The 13,368-nt window shown below is 42.9% G+C and overlaps 1 long non-coding RNA gene across 1 annotated transcript in view; it reads left to right on the top strand.

The window, feature by feature from the left end:
- LOC141102944 (uncharacterized) overlaps positions 1-12,711 on the top strand; it is a 28,565-nt gene extending 15,854 nt beyond the window's left edge. Inside the window, exon 2 of the long non-coding RNA XR_012235230.1 lies at positions 10,943-12,711. This is a non-coding gene — a long non-coding RNA (uncharacterized lncRNA). The remainder of the gene's footprint in view (positions 1-10,942) is intronic.
- The last annotated feature ends 657 nt before the right edge of the window (positions 12,712-13,368 follow it).

Below are 13,368 nucleotides of genomic sequence, written 5' to 3'. Positions count from 1 at the left end.
TAGTGCTAAAGTGCATTTAAAACATTTAGGCGTGTCTGGCATTTTTTGTAAAAAAAAAACGCTTCTCCCTTGAATGCGCTAGCCCAGGTTTTTTTTTTGCCTGTAAATGCCTTTGTGTGCATTACCAGGCTAATATAGAGAGGTGTAAAGAGGAAAAAAATGAATTGGGATAAATGAAAGCGGAGACTGCGAGCCAGGCCTTCTTGTCCAACATCAGGCCTGATCTCACAAATGCGCTTCAAACATTCCCATAGACACACTCCTAAACCTTGTGGACAGCCTTCTCTGAAGAGTTGAAGCTGTTATAGCTGCAAAGAGTGGGCCAACGCAATATTGAACCCTACAGACTAAGACTGGGATGCCATTAAAGTTCCTGTGCATGTGAAGGCAGGTGTCCTAATACTTTTGACAACCCCTAATGCAATAGACTGAGCACACTTATGCTTGACATCTTTGTGTTGCAGTAATGAGTGCTACAACACCAAGTGAAGCATGAACCTTGATGTATTGACATTCATTTTGAATGGAACATCAAAGCTCCCTGCAAATGCACCTCACTGCACATGCATTTCAGTGCACCACAATACACAGGTGGGAATCTTCTGTACGGGGTTGTACATTGCATTGAAAATGATGGTGCTTGTCCAGTTTTTGGTGTGTTGTGGTAGTATGTTCACAGCAAAATGAATAGGTTGTCTATACACAACACACATGAACGTGCAGAATGCTGCTCGTTAGCATACATGTGGTCAGACATTGCACATGTGTAAAAGTTAGGGTTGCCACCTGTCCAGGATTCACCCGGACAGACCGGGTTTGGAATCATGTGTTCGGGTTTCAGGCTGCCTTAAACCTGGACACATTATTCAGACAGGAATCTGGCACAGAACAGGGCTTGACAGTAGGGTAAGGGGGCACTATGTGCACCACATTACTATTCTCTTTGGAGTGCCCAAAGGTGTCCCGAACCTGTTACAATCCTATAGTGTATACTAAAAAAATTAAAAATTTACTGTGTGCCGCTAAAGTGTTCAGGTTTGGCTTGAAGAAAAAGTGGCAACCCTAGTAAAGGGGGTGTTGGGATAAAAGAGCTTCAGCGTGCGGGTGGGCACTGAAACAACTGAGGAGCAGCTGTACGGAATTTTAGAGGTAACAGTGGTTGTTAAATCTGCCTGAAAGCACTTTTTTTTCTGTTTTGAGTGGAATTTTTGTGGGCACAGCTGGGACCATCTTCCAGTATTTTCCCGGCATTCTTTTCAATGCACCGGTTACTTTAACCTCAATGTAGATTTCATGCTGTTTGAAGTGTCATACCACTGTGGATTATTTATTTTACTCAATCACACAGTGCTGACACATCCCACGGCAGGCTAGACGCAGCCCAGGACCATTCGGATCTGTCTCCCATCCCTAAAAGGAACTTACAATCCGCAGTATTACACTCAAAAACAGACAGTAGGGCCTCCTGAATCTCCAGTACATTTCTGGGTTGTGGGAGGAAACAGGAGCAGCTGGAGTAAACCCACACAGCAAGAGCATACAAACTCCATGCGGATAGTGAGCCTAGCTGGAATCAAGCCCAGGATCTCAGTGTTGTAAGGCAAGTGTGCGAAGCCCATTAAATATTCAGAAAGGTTCCTCTGCTTATCTGTTCCCTTGCAGACAGCAGGGCAATATAACCTAGGCCTGTTTTACAGTTGCAAGATTAATATGAATTGGCCTGTAAAATGCTGTGTCTATTCTTTTCCCTCAATGCCAAACGGGTGGGGAAGATAGAGAAGAGACAGAGAGATCAGATAAACCTGCCCACAAATGTGCTATTGTGGTCAAACTTGAAAGAGACTTTTTTCCATGACCTACAGAGCAACCAGTGCGGTGACCACAGCTAAGCATGGCTATCAGAGGGTGGTCAGAAGTGCTACCTAGATCCACATGCCCTTATCTGGGTTGGGTTCAAATGGGGAAGAACATTCCTGGTTAGTCTGAGAAGAAAACCCTGGAAAGGAGAGGTGGAGAGAACGGTGCCTGGATAAGTTTTCTCAATCCGTCTCAATACTTCTCCCAAGAATCCTTGGCTAGCAGTCTCACCAGATACCATTTAAAATGACCAAATCAGGAGGCTGTCATTTCATGTCTATCAGTACAATAAAGAGGAAGTAAACCCTGATGGGTTTTACTTCCTCTTTTGCTCCCTGCAAAGCCTGCAAATTAAAAGCATAATGGGCTAGTATGCCTCGCCAATTACATCATCGGCGCACTACAAGTGAAATATCTCCTAAACGGCGCACGTTTAGGAGATATTTCCACTACCTATAAGTAAGCCTTATTCTAGGGTTACCTATAGTTAAAAGTCACTAGGGAGGGTTTACAACCACTTTAACCTACCTGGCGGTATTCCTGAGTGTGGCTCGGGGTTAAATTTCAGTACCATTAGCGGTAAAAGGAAAGTAACTATGCAGCTGAGGCTGTCAATCACAGGCTGTGTGCTGGAGATCCCTCCCTGTCACCTTTTTTTCACTTGGTGTCAGGAAAACTTGTCAAAAATGACTCATGCTGATAGCAGAGGACCAGGGCAGCACACAGAAATTACACTCAGAGCTCTGGATTGTGACAAGTACATACTATAGAGGGAAATGCTTTCCTGGTTGAGGTTTACAACGACTTTAACCCCAAATTCCCTCTGGAACGTGCTACATATAGCCCCACGCTACAGCGGTCCGTACACCGCACATTGCAATACATAGCCCTGGAGTGAGTATCCATCATAATGTTTGCAATGGCAAGCGCTTATTGGTCAGCTCAGCCATGTGACAGTGCTGACCAAAGAGATTCACATTTTAGGCTTCTTCTTCTTCCGGTTAAAAAAAAGAAGCACTTCTCACTGGTCAGCGAGATCACGTACTTTGCCTGCCATGCAAGCGCATCTCAGTAGGAATTACTGCATCCAATGAAACAAACCGCCAAGTAAAGCAGAACCAACGCAGCTTTTGATTCCACTTCCACACCGCACCATTGAGGTTAATTGGAATCTCTTGAACTTCCTTTGATGTATGCTTGAAATGCACATCAAACACAAGAAAACAACGCCCATCCATGCAAGCCCTTTGTCATGGTTGTGACCGATTCCTCTTCTGCTAGCTGTAACAGATTTGGTAAAATGATTGTTTATTTTTTCATTTGGTATGGTTACAGTTGTAGCAATGCAGGCTAATGCACCATAGACAACGTTCACTACGACGGAGGCTGGACTGCGGCTTCGGCCTGTTAGTTGATCAGGTGCACAAATGTTTAATATGGCTTGGAAGCTGGGTCATGCACAAACCAGGCTAATGTACAACTGAAGCTAAGTCGCCAGTATATTCAAATAATTATAACAAGAGCCGTTCAAATACAAAGCAGAATATTGTTTAAAAACATGGTGCTACTGAAACTGCTAAATAAAACCAGTTAATACTTTAAGCTGCTTTGCTGTCAATGGAAGAGCAGCCGATACACATTCCATTACCTTTACAAACTAGTACTGAGCATTTAGTGGTTGATTTACTAAAACTGGAGAGTGCAAAATCTGGTGCAGCTCTGCATAGAAACCAATCAGCTTCCAGGTTTTATTGTCAAAGCTTGAAGTTAGAAGCTGATTGGCTACCATGCACAGCTGCACCAGACTTTGCACTCCCCAGCTTTAGTAAATCAACCCCTAATGTCTATGTGTACCTTTATATCTATACATATAGATTACCATCCAGTGGGTATTTTTTTTGGGGGGGGGGGGGGTAGGTTTGCCACCTGTCTGGGATTCGGGTTTTGAATCATGTGTCTGGGTTTCAGTCCGCCTGAAACCCGGACACAACATTCAGACAAGAATGTGGCTTGGTACAGAGCCTGACAGGAGGGTGAGGGGACACTATGAATGCCGCATTACTATTCTCTTTGAAGCGCCCAAAGGTGTCTCATGGATGAGTGAGTTTGGGGTGGAAGAACTTGACTGGCCTGCACAGAGTGCTGACCTCAACCCAATAGAACACCTTTGGGATGAATTAGAGCGCAGACTGTGAGCCGGGCCTTCTCGTCCAACATCAGTGCCTGACCTCACAAATGCACTTCTGGAAGAATGGTCAAACATTCCCATAGACACACTCCTAAACCTTGTGGACAGCCTTCCCAGAAGAGTTGAAGCTGTTATAGCTGCAAAGGGTGGGCCAACTCAATATTGAAACCTATGTACTAAGACTGGAATGCCATTAAAGTTCATGTGCGTGTAAAGGCAGGTGTCCCAATACTTTTGGCAATATAGGATATATGCAAACCCAATCAGAAGATGTCATAGAAGCTTTAACATGTTAAAAATGTCATTGTAAATGTCATTTTTAATAGTTTAAAATCTGCAGCTTTTATTTAAAAAACACCTGACCATGAAGGTTCCTTTTCAGGCTTTTCCTTGCTCTGGGGTGACAACACTCAGTCTCTGTCTCCCAGTTGTGCTCCTTTGTTGTCTCCCTGTCACTCAGGAACAGCTGTTGTCATCATCAGGAACCCCGCCCTGTCATGTAATCATTGCTAGAATGACAGTACACAGGAAGTGGCTGCCAAGAGGCTGCTGGAATAACAGGAAATGCAGAGAATAGGAAAAAAAAATAGAAAAGTCTTTTAATAAAAAGTGTAGCCAAATGTAATATGTAATTAAAATGCAAAAAATTGTTACAGGCCAAACAACTATGGCCAATCTTCTGGAGTAGACTACTCCAGTTTCAACACATCAGATTAGCTGGAGCCAGATGTCTGCTCCATTCAGCTCTGGAGGATGACAGAAACAGAACCAACATGTCACGATACAACCCTTTATGAATATTAAGGGATTGTTGTCCCATCAAAAGTGATAGGAAAAAAGGCAAAAAATGGGGGGGGGGATGCAAAGTAGGTTAGTGCAGTCCACCAGAGCCCCAAACCCACCCACCCTAGCAAAAATTGTTTAGGAAGGGAAATGCAAAAAAGATAATCCATGGGTTCCAAATCTGCTCAAACCATGTAGGAGACGTTGATCATTATGCACGAAAGTTTGCATTTCATCAACGTTGAATCCACTACTGGGCTCTTCCAAGCAGTCGCAATGGGAATTTTAGCCCCTAGGAACATAAAATATATCAAGGACTGAGTAGATCTGGGAAGGAAGAGCAAGGAGGAGCCAGGGTACATTTTCAACAAATGATCAGGAACTAGGTACCAGCAAGAAAGTACCTTATAGCCATCCTTCGCAAAGGAGGCATTCATAATACCTTTGTGAATTCTCATAGACCAGTCCCTCCAGTCCTCCTTGTCTATCTCTGATCCTATTTCCCATTCCCAAGCTAGCATGTATGGGAGTTTGGAGTAAACAGCTCCATTGACCAGAGAGGTAATGAGAAGCATACAGGAAACAAGAGGAGCATATAAATACTTTTTTGATCAAAATGTAACCCCAAGACCCAACAATATATAAGAATATCCCCCAGTCTCATAAAGGTCTAATATTTGTCTTCCGTAGGCATTCTGTCACCTCTCTGGCCAGTAGATGGCTGACCTTCTTCCAGTAGTTATATATATACACAGTAAGAATATCCTCTATAGCAGGAGTCTCTAAACTTTCTAAACAAAGGGCCAGTTTACTGTCTTTCAAACTTCAGGGGGGCCATTGGAAGTAAAATATGTCCTGGCATCAGTGGGAGTAAACAATGCCCCATCTTTGTTGTCAGTGAGAGGGATTGTATCCCATCGTTGGTTTCACTGGGTGGGAAGAATCATGGCCCATCGTTGGTATCGCTGGGAGAAACAGTGCCCAATCATTGGTGTCATTGGAAGGAACTGTGCCCCATTGTTGGTGTTATTGGGAGACACTGTGCCCCATCGTTGGTGTCAATGGGGGGGAATTATGCCACATTGTCAGTGTCAGAGGATGAAATATTGCCCCTAGGGCTGGATAAAAGCAAGCAAAGGGCCACATCTGGCCCCTTGGCCGCAGTTTGGAGACCACTGTTCTATAGTCTCATATAGTAATGAAGAAAGGCCTACTGCTTGTTTTCTGTAGGCATCATGTGACCTTTCTGGTCAGTAGATTATTATTATTATTATTATAAAGGATTTATATAGTGTCAACAGTTTGCACATCGCTTTACAACATGAGGGCAGACAGAACAGTTACAATACAATTCAATACAGCAGGAATCAGAGGGCCCTTCTCGTTAGAGCTCACAATCTAGAAAATGGCTGACCTTCTGCAAATGGTTTGTTAAATATAATAATATCCCCTATAGTCTCATACGGTTATGGTGAAAGGTATACTGCTTATATTCTGTAGGGATCATTGTGACCTCTCTGGCCAGTAGATGACCGCCCTTCTATCAATACTTAATTATATATATAAGAATATCCCTTATAGTCTCAAAAGGTTATGGTGAAAGGCGTACTGATTGTTTTCTGAAGGCATCCTGTGACCTCTATGGTCAGTAGTTGGCTGACGTTCTACCAATGGTTGGTTATATATAAGAATATCCCCTAAAGTCTCATACAGTACTGTAAAAAAGGTGTATGGCTTGTTTTCTGTAGGCATCCTGAGAAATCTCTGGTCAGTAGATGGCTGACCTTCTACCAATAGTTGGTCATATATAAGAAAACCCTCTATAGCCTCATACGGTACTGGAGAAAGGTCTACAGCTTGCTTTCTGTAGGCATCCTGAGAAATCTCAGAAGATGGTCAGTAGATGGCTGGCCTTCTACTAATGGTTCATTATATCTGTATCTCTAAAATAAATTTTACCCAACAACAGACAAAACAGACTGCTGCTTGAAACTGTGTTTCCCTATGAATTAATTGACAGTGCTATATCCCTCCTTAGCACGAGAGGTGTTAAGTCTCCTTCCAGACTGTTAATAACACAGTATCACCACTGATTGGGTGGTGAGAAGGAGTCTAAAAATGTGCACAAAACAAAACTGGGTCTTGGCAAACAGAACAGACTTTTTCAGCATCTGCATGGGGAGATCAGAAATAGCAAAGCATTCCAGCTATAGCTGTGTAAAAAATATATAGGTTACACCTGATCTGTCTACTACAGTTTCATTCCCAAGCTGTTTACCTCGTTCTTTGGAAGGGAGCTGTAATTAAACACCATCAATGAGCTGTCATACGAGTTCAGTGGTGTGAAATTTGTAAAATTGATTGGGACTGTTCTCTGTCTTGCTCTATATATGGCTACAAACACATTATATAAAAATATGTGCCGAAAAGTAAGAAAAATAAAGAAAGTCAAGCATTCTCCAAGAAGATAGAAAAAAAATCACCATGCAATATATTTATTAATCTTTAAAAAATATTCAATGTATTTTACAGACCTCTGGCAATGATATCTGAATCAATCTTGATATCAGCCTCCTGTAATGCCCTGCACATCAGCAGTCAAGAGAGGAAGAAACAGCTTTCTGAACCTATCAGAGCCCTATTGTTATGCATAATGATGTTAGTCTAACAAAGTGATCATGCCTACGGGAGGGGAAAGCAGAGGGAGTGGCTGCTGTTTGGCTCTTCAGTTGCATTCTTAAGTGGGTCTATTAAAGTCGGAGAGCAATAAAAACACAACTCAACTGTCTTGTTTTGCCACACATGTAAACAGGGCCTTAGACAACATAGTCAGGTTCTGGACCATCCTGCGTACTCAAATTAGATATGGTTGCCTTGTGCTGTGCCCAAGCATGATTGTCGCCTTTCCCCACTTTCCCATTGGCCTGCGCTCACAGTGCTGGAACTGAACATGCTTATGTCATCACCACTACCAGACATACCACACAGATGCGTATTGTGTCCAACTAAACTGTAGCCCACCTCTTCATGGAGACCAGGGCGTGGTATGCTCAACTGTACTCAAGGCCACCTCTTCATGCAGGCCAGGGCATGGTATGCTCAACTATGCCCAAGCCTACCTCTTTATGCAGGCCAGGGTATTCTCAACTTTGCCCAAGCCCACGTCCTCATGCAGGCCAGGGCATGGAAGTGTAAACTGTGCCCAAGCCCACCTCTTCATGCAGGCCAGGGCTAGGTATGCTCAACTGTACCCAAGGCCACCTCTTCATGCAGGCCAGGGCTAGATATGCTCAACTGTACCCACGGCCACCTCTTCATGCAGGCCAGGGGCATTGTATGCTCAACTCTGCCCAAGCCCACCTCTTTTTGCAGGCCAGGGCATGGTATTCTCAACTGTGCCCAAGCTCACCTCTTCATGCAGACCAGGGCATGGTATGTTCAACTGTGCCCAAGCCCACCTCTTCTTCCAGGCCAGGGCATGGTATGCGCATCTGTGCCCAAGCCTACCTCTTTATGCAGGCCAGGGCATGGTATGTTCTACTGTGCCCAAGCATGGTGAGTCAGCACAACAGTCAACCAAACTGGACAATATGATTGAGCACAGAGCACCTAGTGTGAGTACTTCCTAACAGAGGTGACTGGACCACTTGGTTGGTATTTTGACTGTGCATACAACAGATTCTCTGGAGTTTAACTTGAAGCTTTCAACATAGATGACATGCAATGTTTTTTTGTGTCATGCACCATAGAAAACCATTACATTTTGCCATTAGTTAAAAGATTTATTCTTAAAGGCCATGTTGTCATGCGTTTTGCTTAATTCGCCAATACAGGCAGGGGCGGACTGACCATTGAGCCACTTGGGCACTGCCTGAGGGCCCTGGGCCACTGTCAGCCTCAGTAAAACCAGGGACAGTATGGAAAAATCTGTGTTTTTTTACATCTGTCTCTAAAATGTCCCTTACCGACATCCTTTTGGTCTAAAAATCCAGAAATTATAGCTTCCCCACCTCTCCAGTGCCTTCTCAGCCAATAGAAACATGTCTGTGTATACTGTGTGTACATGTATGTGTATAGTGTGTGATTGTATACTGTGTGTGTGTATACTGTGTGGCCCCATAATCTCTGATTGCCCGGGGGCCCCATGAGATGTCAGTCCGCCCCTGAATACAGGTCATATGCAGTGACATGAGAAATGTTCAAAGTCAATTGAGGGGGCTTTAAAAATACACCACAACTCATCTGAAAATCCATGGCAATGGCCGTTACCATAGTGCCTGTTAATATATGCATTGTCAAGGACGTCTACTGAGAATACTGAGAATTATGTGTAATGCAGATAAAACACACCCATGCTTATAAGGTCTTAGAAAGATATTGCTATTCATGTGCATTAAGTCCACATTAGACGAGTGATCACTGGTGCCAGCTCACCAGTGACAAGATTGTTAAGAGACCACTTACCTTTTTCAATGAAATCGCTCTATAGCTGCTTACTGGGTCCTTCTGGACCTTCAAGGAAGTGACAACCATTGGGGGAAGTGGTTGCCTCACTTCTGCCATTGGGAGTTGGCACCAGTGATATAATACATCATCTGACGTGTTTCTTAAAGACACATGCAAGAAGCACCCTCTTTTGCTTTCCCTGTACAATCAATATTTCTTCTTCTGACATAGGTTGTAACGTCTGCATTCCCCCTTCTCCACAGCATAAACATGAAAACTTGGGTTAGGATTAGGCTAATGCCCAAAGCTAGACCCAAAGACTCCTTCAGATCTTTGGATTGTGCCCGCTTGTCTGTCTGTCTTCTGATATTTATGGGCAGGTATAAGCATCTCTGCTAAGACAATCTGAGCATGTAGGTTGATGGAAAGATCAGTCAAAAGAGAAATGTACGATGACCTAATGTGCCAATATTTTTTGTATAAATAAAAAAAGATATATATACGATGTATATTCTTCTGTGTGCACTGAGAAATGTCCTCCAAGCAGTACTGTGACAAGGTTATCTAGAGCTCAGGGGGAACATGCCAAACTGCACCCCCCCAAGATGTATGAGCATTATGTGTCCGCGACAATCCCCCCCCCACAAAAACACTGAGCACTAATCTGAATGCTTATCCCCTAAGCATACATTCCCCTTCCTTCCAGTACAAATCAGCCCCTCTGCTGAAATCCCCCCTATCAGCATAAATCTTTGCCCCCTCAGCTCAAATGCCCCCCCCCCCTAAAAAAAAATCTCCAGCTCTTGGCACAAATTCCCCCCCTCCTAGCACAAATCTTCTCCCTTCCATCCTCCCTCCTAACACAAATCCCCCTAAGGCTGGATTCACACCTATGCATTTTTAGTGCTTTTTGCATATTTGCACTACAGAACATGTTCCATAGGAAACCATGCTAAATGGACTGTAGTGCAAATCTGCAAAATGCAAAAAGCACTAAAAATGCATAGATGTGAATCCAGCCTTAATCAGCACTCTTAGCAACCCCCCCCCAATAAAGAAAAACAACATTTCCCCTACTAGGACAATACTTACTCCCTCCTGCCACCCTCCAAATTCCCCCTTCCAACACAAATCTAAACCCCCCCCACAGTGCCCAGGGCAGCCTCCCCTCCTACCCACCCCTTGTCCCCGGCCCTGCCTGCAAAAACAGTATGTGCAGAAAAGTTAGGATCAGGATTTCAATTAAATGTATGGTGCCTCAAGCAAGCCTGGGTAATCAAATGTTCCAAGTATGTAATATAATAATGGGTCACCTGTGCGGGCTATTTTTATGGCGGAGGGGGGAGATCTACACTACCCCCCCCCCCCCCCACACACACACACACACACACACACACACACACACAGTTGATGGGAAAATATACAACCCGACCACTGATTACATTTCCATAAACAAGACAGACAGGGGTAACCAAGCTGCCCAACCTGACAAAGATTATCTCATGAGGGAATGTTCAGGTGTAACCATTTAAATTATGGATGGGTAAGCCAACATCCCACACACTGTGTTACATAAGTGTTGTTAAATTGTATTGCATGACTTTATTAAAAGTAAAAAATATTCTTACATTCATCTGATAATACATTTTCTTTTCACCAACAATATAGATGATATATTATACCCTTCACAGAACAAGACCAAAATAGTAAGCTGGCCAAGGGGAGGGCAGATGCATGCCCTCCTGAAGAGCTCCTGCAATACAGACCAGGAAACCCCTTACCAGTAGAAAAGCTGAGACACTGCACACCAGATTCTGCAAAGTCAATTAGACCCCCAAGCTGGCTGAATCCCTCTCCGATACATTTGGTTCGTCATCATCATTTGAAGAAAAAAAAATTAAAAATAAACAGCCAGGAGGAATCCATGGAAATGTTCAATTGATGATGCTTAAGAAACTGCACATAATGTATTGCTTTTAATCATAATCTAAGCAATATTTATCAAAACTAAGCCTAATGTTCGTATTGACCTGCGACTGTGTTTATAATGTACAGATGGATCTTGTGTACATAATATTTTACTTGGAGACATTTTTTTTACTTTATTTATAGCCTATAAAAACCTTGGTGTGAATCTCCCATCACAATTATATATTATTCTTACAATACAATAAAAAAAGAAAAGAAAAAATGAGAGCAGGATATGCACACATTATTGTACTTTATTTGTACCCTTCAAAAAGGGATGAATCATCTATTATTCCCCACCTCATATAAAAAAAAAAAAAAATATTAAAAAAATAAGGATGAAAAAAATATATACATGTATTTTTTTACTTGAAATCTTATTTTACTTTACTTAAAAAAAAAAAACTTAAAAATAGGTCTTATCTCTTAGCATGATTACATATTATTCTTACAACACTTAAAAAACAGGATATACAGATATTATTCTACTTGAAGACCTATTTTACTTTATGTGTTGTCTAAACAACCCCTAAAAATTGGACTTATCTTCTGGAATGATTATATATTAATCTTACAACACTTGAAAAAAAAAACAGGATATACAGACATTTTTCTACCTGAAGACCCATTTTACTTTATTTGTTGTCTAAACAACCCTTCAGAATAAGATGAATCTCCCAGCAGGATTGTATTCTATTTTTGCAACACTTGAAACAAAAAAATTAAAATTAAAAAAACAAATTAATAAAAGAAACAGGATCTACACACAAGTATTTTACTTGAAAACTCTTGTTTAATTTTATTTGTTGTCTAAACAACCCTTCAAAGTGGCACGGAACTCCTAGCACAATGATATATTATTCTTGGAAAAAAATAAAAAGCAACAAATATAAGAAACAGAAAAAAAAGTAATAAATACAAACAAGTGACATTTTTATATTAAAATAATGAAGCAAAAGTATACATACCCTTTATATATTAAGTGAAAAAAGAATAAGTATATAGTGATCAGATAAATTGTATCCCTAGAAGTGTCTGGAATTTGGCGGCCATAATTGTTAAATAATCCTTAGAATTAGGATATAGTTGTGGTTTTTTTTTTTTTTAATGTAGAACATTTTCCATTTTCCACACCCAATAGGTTCTACAGAATAATGATATTTTTGGAATTTTAGGTTTTTTTGGGGTGGGGTGGGGGGTGATTTTAGTTTTTTGTCTATAGGAGACTCTAGGCAGGCAGATGACACAGCAGCCAGTGGAATGGAGGGGAAGGAAGGCTGTGCAGGTCAGGCCGGGGAGGTGGTGGGGAGGGGGTTAACGGTGCCTCACCCGGTAGAAGCCAAGCCTCTTCCTGCCACGTAGACCTTCTCGTGTCATCATACCGGATTCCCAGCCCCGGTGTGTCAAATAGAAATACGTGATCTGTGGCTATGAAGATTGCAAGTAAAGCAAAAAGAAATAAAAAAAAATCCAAAAACAAAGAGACCCAGTCCATTGCATGGAGCAAGAAGGCTTTCAGTTGTCCTTGGGTGCCCATTGGGGGGTGAGGTCCTCCTGGCAGTGCCAAGGCTTGGTTGGCTAGGGGGGGAGGAGGGGGGTCAGCAGCCTGCCTTGTGGCCATTGCATCAGATTTCTGCAGCAGAAACCTTGCAATGGAGATCTTTGCTGTAGCTTTGCAATGGCAGCTCCTGTCCCCTCCCTGCCCCTGCTGCACTGCCTGGGAAGCCCCGTGGTTGCAGCTACATTGCTAAGCCTCGAGAAAAGCTGGCAAGCATTATCCGGAGAGGTGATGGTCACCCTGCCACCCCTGGGTGGAGGGGGAGGTGGTGACCCCTTACAGACCCTCATTATGTGTCCTTGGTCTTGCATGATGCTCCCTTTCAGAGCCCCCCCAACTCCAGAGTCCAGCCAGGGGAGGGGGAGCTGCAGAGAAGTGTGAGAAAAACAGGAGGAGAAGGAGGTGCCACACAAGACCTTCCTCCTCTCTGGTACCCCCACCTTCCTCCTCTCTGGTACCCCCTTCCCCCAATCCATGGGGGGGGGATCTTGCAGTTTACAATTCCTGTCTGGGGGCTGGTGATAAGATCCATGACTGCCAGTCCTGTGCTTTTCCAGAGCAGGGCTCA

Source organism: Aquarana catesbeiana, linkage group LG07, assembly GCF_042186555.1.
Source record: "Aquarana catesbeiana isolate 2022-GZ linkage group LG07, ASM4218655v1, whole genome shotgun sequence".
Classification (NCBI taxonomy): Eukaryota; Metazoa; Chordata; class Amphibia; order Anura; family Ranidae; genus Aquarana; species Aquarana catesbeiana.
This window is presented reverse-complemented; position numbering and strand designations above follow the sequence as displayed.